This window comes from Nasonia vitripennis, chromosome 4 (genome assembly GCF_009193385.2).
Source record: "Nasonia vitripennis strain AsymCx chromosome 4, Nvit_psr_1.1, whole genome shotgun sequence".
NCBI classification, from domain to species: domain Eukaryota; kingdom Metazoa; phylum Arthropoda; class Insecta; order Hymenoptera; family Pteromalidae; genus Nasonia; species Nasonia vitripennis.
Genome location: NC_045760.1, coordinates 32943904 through 32955529, shown reverse-complemented (window position 1 = coordinate 32955529; position 11626 = coordinate 32943904). Strand labels below are relative to the sequence as shown.

At 40.0% G+C, this 11626-nt stretch overlaps 1 protein-coding gene across 5 annotated transcripts in view; it reads left to right on the top strand.

Moving 5' to 3' along the window:
• Positions 1–11626, top strand: part of LOC100115646 (biglycan) — a 33148-nt gene that overhangs the window by 4574 nt on the left and 16948 nt on the right. Inside the window, exon 1 of one of the 5 annotated variants that reach the window (XM_032598870.1) lies at positions 208–403. The exons of the other annotated variants lie outside the window; for them this stretch is intronic. The gene's annotated coding sequence lies outside the window, so the exon portion shown is untranslated. Of the gene's footprint in view, positions 1–207; positions 404–11626 lie in introns of those variants that run through there. 5 annotated transcript variants of the gene reach the window in all.

Below are 11626 nucleotides of genomic sequence, written 5' to 3'. Positions count from 1 at the left end.
GTCGTAATCCAGTTTTCGAGTGGAGTTATGGAGTGGAAACAATAGCAATGTTTGCCATTCGAAAGAGTTATTTTATCCTACGTTATTAATTCACGTTATGTGTATTATTGAGCACGGGAAAATGACGATTGAAATTTGAGCGAAACTTTTGTCAGGACGAATTTCCCCGGAAAAAATCGAAAGTTATTAATAAGCCTAAAAATGAAGTTCACTCCATCATACAGTTTCAAGCTGGCGTCGCGTTTGCGCTTCGTGCAGGAGCATGTCTAGGCCTTTAAAAGACAGATGGGAGTTGACAAGAGAGAGAGAGGGAGAGAGACGGTGTATGTAAGAGAGATGATAGCACTTGGTATGGTGCGAGCATAAGGAAGGAGAGGAGAGAAGGATGCGCCGAGGAGAGCAGGTATGAAAAACGCTACTATAACGGGAATCTTTCTTATATTGGCACTCCGGTTGCGTGGAAATTAAATTTAATTCGCGCCGCAGATTAGATATCCCGAGGTATAGAGAGATAGAGAGCGCGTGCGGTTGGCTTGGCTCGAGTGAAGAACTCGAGGAACATTCGTGCGATCAAAAAGAAACCTGAAAACAATGACGGATATATTTTTATTTACATTGCTACTGGACTTGGACAGCCGAGAAACAGGTGACACGGTGTTTACAAGATGTTGGCTATAAGTGAAAATCGATTCAACGCGCGCAGCGAGTGATAGTAATCTATATGCCTGATGTATTACAGTGAGTGAGTTTACTGAGTTAGGAAGAAGGTCGGACTGAAATAATGAGAAATTGCCGAAAGAATTGATTTTCAAAAAACAGAGAAAGTTAAGCCAACTGCGTCGTGATGTCGTTTGAAGCAACTCCAATGCAGCCAAGTGCACATGATTGAGAATTCTAAACGCACGTCTGCCGGACGCACAATATGTCACTGTCGCGCAATTCGTTTGTTTTTGCCTACCTTGCGCCATTGTCCGGATATTCAGAAAGCTCTCGGCGCATCAGCAACGAATACATGTCGCGCGACGACAAACACTCTCATTGCGCGTTGGCTCCTGCATTTTTCAAATCTAAAAGTAAATTCATCACATAATAATATACTCGCGCAATCCGACGAAAGAACGTTAAACTCCGCTCCCCGCGCTTTACCGCATCGCAGATGCGTCGAGCTGGAACTCGGGGGAAAAAATGAGACAGCATTCATACTCATTCGTCCGTGCAGGTACGGCTCCCTTCTTCGCGAGTTGGAACAAAAAAGACTAATGGTCGTCTCAGAGCGACGGATAATAAAATTTTCCGCCGGAAAACAAAAAAAAAAGCTCAGCGGCGAGGGAGAATATTCTACTTGAGGGAAAATAAAAGTAGTAGGAATAATGAGCAAAATTAAGAACAGAGATGGATCGTTTAAGAACGAGAAGAATAGTCGTCGTAAAAAAAGCTCGTGGCGACGCAAAGTTTTCTGCAACCGCGACAGAGAGCCGGAAGAGATGGAAATTTGAAGAGTAAATATTAGAGAGAGGGAGAGACGGAGAGAAATAAAGTCGCGGACACAGAAAGGAGAAAAAAACACGAAAACTAGAGAGAAAGTGGCGAACAAAAACGTGGAACTGCGTGCTGCCACTTTCTTTCGCAAGCACTGCCTTATTCTTCGCGTTTTGAATTCGCGCGCCGTTGACTTTTTTTAAACCTTTCCCCCGAGTATTTATACGTGTTAGCTCGTAATGCGAGTGAGTTATTTTCATTCGAGGGAACACTGAAAGGAGTTTCATTTACGCTTCGCGGAGTAGGATCTTTCAGAGCCGCTCTTTTTCTCCTCCCCGCCTGCCGCGCATTTACCAACTCATATACGGCTTCTTCTCTTTTTTTTTCAAACGGTTGATAGCTGCAAAGAGGGGAAATTCCGTGTCGTTTCTCCGAAGGTGCACAGATGTAACAGTGTTCGTAGCAGCTCATAATGAAGCCCCTGTATAGGAAACGCGAAAACGACGAGTCTGTGTGAAAGTGCAATCTTATCATTGCGGAGAATTGTGAAGGAAATTCGATGAAATGATGGAGAAAGTCAAATTAGTAGTGCTGGAGATGTACTATACACAGCACGAGCATAATTGATGCTCTGATTCTGATCTATTAGAGTATATGAATTTCAATTCACTCGTATTTTTTGTTCAATTCGATCATCATTGCGTGCGTTGGAAGCTGGAGTAGTGCGTTTGATAGCTGCATTTGAGATATCAAAGCTTTTAACAACGAAGTCTCCGAAAATTCGCGCAATCGCAAGAATCAATACACTCCGAATATTGATTCGCTTGAAGTTTTCTCTCACGCAACGGAGAAACCACCTCGATCGCATCTCGAATTATAGAATCAATATAAAATTCCGTACAACTGAGCAAAGTCTCTCTCTATCTCTCTCTCTCTCTCCCTCTCTCGTCAATACTCCCTCCCAGTATATACTTGCAACTCCCGCGCTTCGTTCCTTATGACAGAGAATAATAAACTCGACGCAATAAGAGAAACCAGAGCAGCCAGAGACGCTAAAAAGAATAAAGCTGGCGCTGGAAAGAGAGAGGAGGAAACTCTTGGAATGATAAAGAGAACGAAGGAGCAGTGCTCAATGAAAGAAAACATTAAGCGGCGCTGAAATATCCGCGCCTGCTACACACTATCCTGTGTTTATGCGGATGTATGTGTACGCGTGTGTACACACTCGCGCACAGCAGGTCTGGGTGGTATATAAACCTCCCGGTAGAAATAAGAAGGTAAAATAATCGCCGAAAGACGTAAGACCGGGTGAAAGGAAAGAGCAAAACTACCTTGGAGATTCAGAGCGTAAAAACAACGCAATAGAAACGGACGAAGAGAAGAGAGAATCACTGATAAGGCGGAGTTAGTGAGTCAGTGAGAGAGAGAGAGAGAGAGAGAGAGAGAACTTGAGCAAAAACTAACAATAGACGCGATCCGTCTCCTTCGCGCATTGACTTAGAGCGACGGAATAAGAGCCGCACAGAACTTAGCGTCGTGTTAATGAGCGTTAATGCATGATGTTGGCTCTCTCGCTCTCGTTTTCACCTGCAAGGCTGTTTGTGCTTTTATTTTTTTTTCTCAACTGCCTCGAGCTACTACTGCAGCAGTCGTTAAAGCTTTGTGAGCCGATGGGCATTTTGATGAATAATTAAAAAGGCAGCTTGTAACATATACGTTCTGCACAGTTATTACCGTCCAGCTATTCGCGAGAACGGCGCTTGAAATTGTTTGGTGTATTGATTGTTCACGAGCTCCTGCATCTGAGTTTTTCAGAGTGACACTTGCTCGTAATTTTTTTTCTCACTCTACCTATGATGCTCGCGCTCAAGATGATTTAAATGCTAATTAATGGGTGTACACTCTACAACAGTCTCAATGAGCCCCAAAGCATTGATCGAGTATTAAAAGAGTATCAAAAGAGTAGGATGGAGGCAGTAAGCGCTTGACCACTGCGTCCAATTAAAAATTTCAACGGAACTTGTATTACTAAATCTGCAAACTCCTTCATAATCAGCGAAGCGTTAAATTGTTCAAGAACGTGCAAGGGTAGACAAATATCTGAGAAAACGCGAGTGTGAGAGAAAGAGCGATGGAAAATAAGGAGAAATAGCATGTAAAGCGATAAGATACTGATCGGAGGCTTTTTTTTTAATCACTTATTCTGAGTTACGAATAATTAGCAGAAGAAATGTTTTAGAGTTTCAAAGTCTATCTGTAATATGTGTTCACTTCATTTATTGTTTCTGTATAAAATCACGAGTCAAAGTTGCTGTATTGTCACATTTTAATTAAGAAACTTTGGTAAACTGGCGCAACAAAGCTATATTAAACACTCTATGAGGTAGAGTTAACGGAACATAATTATTATTTTTTTTTTTAAATACATCTAAAATTTATTTTTAAATTTCTAAATTGAAGCAAACTTTTGATGCTGTTAAAGAAACTGTTGTATTATAGTTGAATTTCTCAAAGTAAGTCTCTGCGATATCAACTTCGAATATATTAAAAACTTTAAAGTTCATTTTAGGGTGTACTTTTTCGGTTTACGCAGTAGTTGAGAAAGTCCCTTACTTGAAATATTAGGCTAGCTCGTTTTATAAATATGCAGAATTAAAATGAAATGAAAGCAAAACAAAAAAAAGAACTTTACGCGGTCTTTATTTGTTTTTTAGTAAAAAAATGATATACAAAAAAAGTTACTTTTCAGAGACGAGGGGAAATTTCTCTATACATATAAAATCGAACGGATATGGGACAAGTCCAAAATTGGGGCTGCCGATTCTGCAATCTATGTCAATTTTGCCGCACCGCGACTAAATTATTCACTCTAACACCTTTCGGTTCTTTTGCCAGCTGAAAATTGCATGCTTTACTTTATCGATTTTGTTCATGGTATCCGAACTTGAAGGTTTAAATTCCGAAGAATGCGTTCTTTTTACTCAATCTTTTGCAGTATATAAACTTGCCTATGACTCTTTAACGGCTTATTCTTGCTTTTTTCAAATTCAACAAAATTTCAGTAATTTTTGTGAGTTAGATTAATATAGTTTAATGATCGTATGCGTCGATTAATTAGTAACTGATAATATTTATAGTTGCAGATTTTCTTTATGCAGAAAAACATGTCGCTTCGTATATGTGTACTGCATAATGTTGAAACACCGCACCTCCTTAAATTTAAGTAAAGGAAGCGTTCGTGGGTGCACCCGTTGTATTAGCATCATAATTACTCAAGTGCCAAGGACTCACACTTAAAGAGAATTATGAAGTGGTATCACTGTATTAAATATTATTATATCTTGGCGTGTGGGTGTATATAGCAAAAATGTTATAAAAGATTGTTTCACAAAATTAGAAGTTAAAACGTCAGTTCGTCAATTCCTCAATCTAACACTTTGAAATAAAAGTTTCGTTGGAATAGGGTATACACGGAGAGAATAAAAGATATTTATTTACTTAAAGCGCTGAAATGATTCAATTTTTTATTTTTCTTGCGCGATAACGCTGCAACTGTAGCACAAAATTGCTCGTGCGTGAAGCGTGAGATATCTCTTTTTAACAATAACAAAATGTACGAAAAAACTAGATGCGTACTGCGATGAGGTATTCGCGTCAGTAAGCACAATAGAGGTATTGTCTATCTTTGACTATTTTTTTGTTCTTCACTCTTTAGAAATTTCATTTTACTTTATTTTACTTGTCGCTATGAATCAGTATTGCGTAAGTATTTACCAGGTGGATTCGGGGATTTTCGGCAGGAATTTTTGCTTTTCTGTTTCCTACAAAAATAGAAGCAATAGCGGCCTTCTTTTTATCTACAACTTTGTGAGACGGTTGCTTGTTCTTATTACCACTTTCCAGTCAGAAATGTTCTGCATTATGATTGTGGATTCAAAGCTTCATTTCTTCAGTTTTTGAAAACAGTTTATTTTGTATTTATATTTGAAAGTTATAAAATAATAGGTTCAAATAAGCCCCTAAATAAAAAGAAACAAAGTTTTTAAATGCTTAAATGAGAACCCGTAACATAGCAATAGATCCCAGAATAATTGGTATAACTTTAATTACATAGCGCTGCAGTACGAGCGACAGCTTATTTCATAAACGTGCTTCTGCGTCCTTCGTTTATTAATCTCCCATGCTAGCGAGACCTTCAGAGCCGCGATGTATCTCTCTCTCTCTCTCTCTCTCTCTCTCTCTCTCTCTCTCTCTCTCTCTCTCTCTCTCTCTCTCTCTCTCTCTCTCTCTCTCTCTCTCTGCCCTCTCTTCGCTCGATTATTGTATTTTACACCGACACGAGCGTTTTCTCGGGAAATTTCATGAAAATTCAGCTTATCGCTGTGAAGCGGATACAGTTTTCATAAATATTTATCGTCTCACTCTCTCGTGTTTAAAGTGTGATATTTCGTATTAAGACTTTGCAATATATTCATTATGCTTTTTTCGTTGTAATACGGTTTATGATCTATATGAATTAATATTATCAAATGTTAAGTTATTCAATGTATGGCCAATTTTTAATCGATTCTCAATGTGATCATTTTCATAATTTCTGTAATAAATGAAATTCACGAATACATTAATCTGAAAATAAAACCACTGGAATGAAGCCTTATTGAAGGAATTTTATTATATTAACGTATTTCGATGTACGTGACTTATTCATTACAATAAAGACCGATGAATTTCAAACCTCAATTTGTAATTTTTAAAACAAAAACATAATGGAAATATTCGAAAGAGTTAATTAAAATTCTAACCATATTTAATATGGAGACTGAATGCTAAGCTTACCTAGAGTTCCAAGTTTTATCTGTATACTGTTTCCTCAGTAATAATAAATATTTTCAAAATAATGTTATTAAAACAAGCATAAATCATACAAAAATAATGCAGATGTAAAAGACAGCTAAAGCTATAGCAATAATGTAACAGAGCAATAACTTTCATAGAGGGCCCAAGTCCCGAAACCATGTATATTTTCTCGTGGCATATTAATTGTCCATACATGCAACGTCGAGCAAACAGATATTAAGATACTGCATCATTTATGGATTTATAGACCATGTGGATTCCAAACTCCATAAGCCAAAGTATGAGCTTTCCCGCTCCCTCTCTCTTGCTCGATCTCGGAATACGCTGACAAGCCAAAGTTGAGCGAGATGAACAACAGTCGTTTGAGGGTATAGCAATCGCGTGACTCTGCCTTAGTATAGATGCGCATTATTGTGCAAGCACCGAAATAATAGTGGGGTTGTAACTCCGCCAAGTGAATAACGGTCTGCGAAGGATTTAGTTAGAAGCTGTCAACAAAATTACAAAAAGGCATCAGCTGATTACAGATTAGAAATTTTGTAAACGTTAGATATATTTTATTGAGGCATACGATTGCATAAAAATAATTTGAATTCGCTTTCGCCTGCCGCGTATATATAAGTTTTGCGTTTTGTCTTGCAACTTTATATACATGAAGTATCGAATAACCAAAAATTTCCAATTTTGAATGACGCATCGATTTGACAAAAGGCCTTGTTTATGACGATTTTTACGAGTACGTGCCTGGAATGCTTGTTAAAAAAGCAAAAATTATTCGAAACCTATAGGATAGAATTTATAGTACACGCTTTTTACGATATCAGATCTTTACGAAATCCAGTCAAATATCATGGATTGTTTATTCCCCTCGCGCTCTTTTTGTTGACATTTGTATTTCCCAACTTACGTGCAAGCCTTTTCAAGATTAGATAAGGGAAAAATGTCGCTGTCGAGCAATTGTAACAGCCTCGCCTCGGAAAAAGCGTAAGCGTCTCTCTCGGAATTTATCTAACGGCCAAAACTCTTCCTTCTCTATTCTTCCTCTCTTGTTCGTTTTTCCATACCGCGTGAGAAAAGTCGTCTTCGTTTTTCGTGTGATTGATGACACGCTGCGAGTGTCGCAAAGCAAATAAAGAAAGAAAGAAGATGACAGGCCGCTAGATTAGATGAGAAAAATGACGGGTGAATTGGTGTGTGGAGAAAGACTTTTGTGGCTTCAGGCATCTTTTGCTTCCGACGCGAAAACGCGTGAAACACGAGCGCTGAGAAGAAAATTAGAGGAAAAGAGAGAGAAAGGTGGAAGTCAGCCTGCCGGAAGGTGTCTACTCGCGCGGCTTGTTGTGTGACACAAAGTGGAATGAGATGGGAGTCGTCGGAAAATAGTTTTAGCTTGACGAAAAAGGATTGCTTTTTCTCTTCTTTTTAATTAAACATACCGGGATGATTGTTTTATCGTCAATGAGACTCTGTCTATATATATCTATTGTCAGCGTGTGTGTGTGTGTGTGTGGGGGGGGGGGTGGAAAATAATTTATGCTTCCATTATTTTCATTAACCAAAATCATTCAGGCGATCCCTTGAATTTGAGGAAAAACTATATCATCACTACTGTAGAGTACCTTTCATTTATGAAATATTTTTAAAGCGATATTCCGAGGTTCACTATTGAAGAATATTTTGTTGAATTCCTAGTTTTACTGAGCAGCGAACGCTCGTATGTTTGTGAAACCCCACTTATGCAAGGATCTATTTTGCTTTTTTAAAATCAGTGCTTTTTCCAGCGAATAAAGCGTAGTTTATTTTTCAAGAGACTTTGAACATTATGGTTTTAGCGTCAGAAATGCAGTTATGCGAAAGATTGTTTTTTGAATGCATTGAGGAAAGTATTTGAATTTTTTTATGACATTAATACTCGTGTGCGGCCGTGATTTTAGTGAATAATTCGTGAAGTTAATCAGGATTTAACTGCATCCGTTGATAAAGTTTAGTGGCTCTCTAAATACTAGAGAACACGGTTTATAGATTGTTTACTAGCATAAAGCCTTAAATTGAAGCTGGTAAGCTTTCACGCTTTATGATGTTACCAGGTCGATAAAAGCAGACTTGCTCGACTTTTCACGTCTTTCCAGATTTAATACGATTTAAAGGTTGAACAAAATTTCTAGTGATAGCTTATAATGTCGTTTATCGAGAGATAAGCACGACGATGACTGACGCGCGTTTACCCACAGTACTTGCAGAGAAGTTCACCATTTTTATATCGTTATTTTCTTTAGCTTCTTGTTGTGAAATATTCTACTATCTTGCTTACCGGTCAGTCAACGTACAATTAATGTGATTTTTGATATGGCAGCTGATCATGCTATATCCATTATTTCGATCACCAGGCGCAATCAACTCTTGCGTCAAAAATGTAAATGTTGTCGAAGATTTTGTAAAAGAAAACTTTACTGAAGCACAAATTCAATATATCGAGGGTACTATACTTGATTAATTAAAATTCGATATTTGAAGATTTTCGCGCCAATTTTCATCAGACCAACTTTTGCTCACAAATAAACGAGTCTGCACCGGGAATGGCAGTATAAACATCGGATAATAATTTCCGTTTTTCATTTTTCACATTATGGCACTTGTAAGATTACGATTAGCATCTCGTTTCAGCAATATCTCGCGCTAAAAGTAGACAATAGAGTGCAGTGAAATTATCGCCTTGGTATAAGGGCCGTTCATTATGTCAATTAGAGTGTACGGAAGTCTCGTGCAAAATAAATGGGAATATCGTCCGTAAAATTGAAGGTACCTATGCTGTGCACATTGCACGGCCATTATACTCGTCGCCGAAATAGCGAGAGAGGAATCAAATTAAATGCGGACTGCGGGGAAAATACCAAGAAATATAATCACACACGGGAAGTAAAAATAATCTACGAAATTGAAGCAAAATTAAAAATGCCGCGCGGTCGTCTAAATTGAGCGGCGTAAAAATTTATGAATCCCAGGTGACATGCGGTCCTCCCTAACCCAAAGCTCCGATCCTCTCTCTAACGCACGTATTCTTAAACGCCGTCCGTCCTATATATTATATAAGCAGGCTTCTATCTGTCGACTCCATTATCATCATCGATCGCAACGAAAATTGCCGTCGTAAATTATGCATAGGCAGGAGTTTTCTCTTCAGAGGCTTTCCCAAGGTCACCGTCTATAGGGGATTGGTTAAATTCCGCATCGATCGTGAAGTGCGGAAATGGGAATGGGATGAATGTTTGTCCGCGGCTATCGTGTGGCGATGCTCGGAATTGCAAAGTGCCCTAGACGCACTGTCAACGGTTTGGGCGTTTGCGGTGCTGTGTTGTATATTTATGGCCGGCTATTATACGGCTGGACGACTGTTAAAAGAGTTTCGGAAGGTATAGGCACGGTGAAAAGCGATCGAGTTTGCATATTTACGGAGAAAATCGGCCTCGATATTACCGGCCGGAAATTTGCATTTAATCGCGCCAGTAGCGGCCTTATTGAAAAAGTTGATTCGAGCGGAAAATTTGCGAAATGAATGATGGATGCGATTTGATTATCTCGCGGCCCGAAAATACCGCCCGCGGGCGCAGTAGAGGTATATTTAGAAAAAATCGCCGCACCAACGAAATTGTGAATCGGCCTACATATTTCATTCAGTTTTACTGTGCACATGATCCAGGCTATATTTATAGAGTATCCGTTTGTCGAAATAATCTCTGTTTCCCACAATCTCCTCCGCGCTCCTATTCTTCATCTCTATTTTCGGCCCGAGAGCGCGAGCGGCGAGGGAAAAAAATTGATTTACCACCACCACGTCCACTCACTCGGAGCATTTTATTCGAACTGAACTTGAATCTCAGTACATCTGTCAGCCCGACTAGTTCATTAATAACCCTCTCCTTCCAAAAATAACGATAACTCGTTATCCGAAACCCATGCGTCTTCCCCCTTCCCGCTCGAGGAGAGCGAGAAAATAGGGCGAAGCACTGCACTGCCTCCGTAATACAGATATTTCAAATGAGCCGCGTAGCTGCACGCGTATGGGAGAGGAGGAAAACAGACGGGGACGAGACAGACGAAACGGCGCATTTATAATCAAGACGGCCGGCTTGTTTGATTATCGTGCGGGAGTCTTCCGTGCGAGATATTTTGACTCGCGGATACGAGAGATTCTCTGTTGCGCGAGTCTATAAATGTGCCGAGGGAGCTGAACTCGCGCGCTTGTTTGGGCAATGGCGGCTTTATACGGCCGCGCGCGGAACGATGTTTATGCGCACTTTTCAAATTTCCCGCAGTTGCACGCCCGAGGATTAATTGCTGCCTCGTATTATTGACTTCTGATTCACTGCAGCGAGCTGCCTGATCTGGCCTTGCAATTTAGTAATTACGATTAATTCGCCAGCTGGTATCATATATTTATTCGCTTCAACTATTCGAATGCTCACGTGCAGGCGTAAACAATTTTACGCTCGAACTTAACAATGTCGACGGTCGCGGGCAAACCCTTATCCCGCGGAAGCTATCCACTCTTTAAACGCGCGAATACGGCTCGATCCGCTGCGAACCTGCTGCGGCTCGTCTAACGCCGCGTTAACCCGAAAGGTGCAATAAAATAAAAGAGAAATGCGCCTGCACCTGCATCGCTAATCCACCACTAATGCGCCGTATAGATCGTCGAGCCTTTTAGCCTATGTGTATACTTCTCTGGGGAATAGCGAATAGTTTGTCAAAAGCCGGGATCGATCTGGTCAGATGTATAATATGAAGTGCAACGATTGTACGCGTTCTTTTGAAACGAGAACGAAATGTACACTCGTGTTAATTCCTGGCGAAATTTTCCGATAATTGGAATTGAAACGTTTCCGACTGTTCATGCACCACGCATGCATCCACGGCAGAGCTGTCGATTTTATTTTTACCCGCGGCAGCGGGAAAGCCATAAAAATTCGATTCTGGCTTAATGGCCTTCACTCTGCTTAAACAAGTTGCTCTGATTTTTTCTCCGAACCGGCCCCTCGCACTGCCAACGCCCGCGATGATCCACATGCGCACACGAAGAATATATAGAAGAGAGAAGAGCTGGCTCGCCAATAAAATCTTCATTCGATCGAGTCGCGATAAGACTCGATAAAAAAGAGAGAGATAGAGGGAGAGCGAGTAAAGTGCGAGAGCGAATAAAGGCCGTAGTGCGCGCGATAAAAAGGTATTTCTCGTAGATTAAAATTCTTCGTTCGTCGGCTGAAAATCCATCGCGAAAAATGCTCCGTCGGAT